Here is a 957-nt window from a genome sequence, read left to right as displayed (position 1 = left end):
TAACTTAATCACGATCGACGCACGATATGATATGTATCAGTATACTATACTGTATACGTATATCAATTTTAATTGCGTCTAACAATTATTCAGGTGGTGTGATATATTAACTATTTAGCATTGACTCAATTGTTTATGCAGTTGCTGATATTGTGTAATTACAACAAGAAAAGTGACTATATTTCTATTGAACGAAATCTGAGTGAATATTTTTGCCATTAAAAGTTGTTAATGACAGTGTTTATTTCCTCCGATCCGTTTCATAACAAGTTTAGAATTTCACAAAAAAACAAAAAGTATATCGTATAGTACTTTCAAAGCAATTTATATTATTATTTAATTTATTAGTCAGAGAGACTACATATTATATATATTGTAATAATAATGCTATATTATAAACTCTAAATGATTTTTGCCTGGTATTTCTATAATTAGCAACGTTGTGAGTGTGACATGCGCACAAGAGGATATACAACTCAAATTTGATTGAGCAACTTCTCAAGCTACCTAGAGCCTATCTTGCTTTCTAAAATAAAAATTATAAATGTTGTATATATTTTTTTTTGTTCTCCAAAGATTGTCTTTAATTATGATTTCACATTAAACATGTGGAAGAAGACCTTGATCAGATCGATATATTAGTAGTTCACATATTAATAATGTACACAAATAAATCTATAAAATAACTCGACATCACAGGCATAAAAATTAAAAATCATTAAAATTCGAAGATTCAAACATATATAACGAGTCCTTTCTCCTAAACCACGTGGAATTAAAAATGTGATAAGAACTTAATTAATTGCTTTGAAGGTTAAGTTGACTTAAAATAATCAGAAACGAACAAAGTAAGTAACTTCCACATATCGGTTGTGCATATAAACCCCTCTTTTAATCCATTTGTGTCGACCAAATCGAATCAACAAAAAAAAAAAAAAAAAAAAAATTATAATAATT

Source organism: Camelina sativa, chromosome 1 (genome assembly GCF_000633955.1).
Source record: "Camelina sativa cultivar DH55 chromosome 1, Cs, whole genome shotgun sequence".
NCBI classification, from domain to species: domain Eukaryota; kingdom Viridiplantae; phylum Streptophyta; class Magnoliopsida; order Brassicales; family Brassicaceae; genus Camelina; species Camelina sativa.
Note: the sequence above shows the minus strand (reverse complement) of the source record.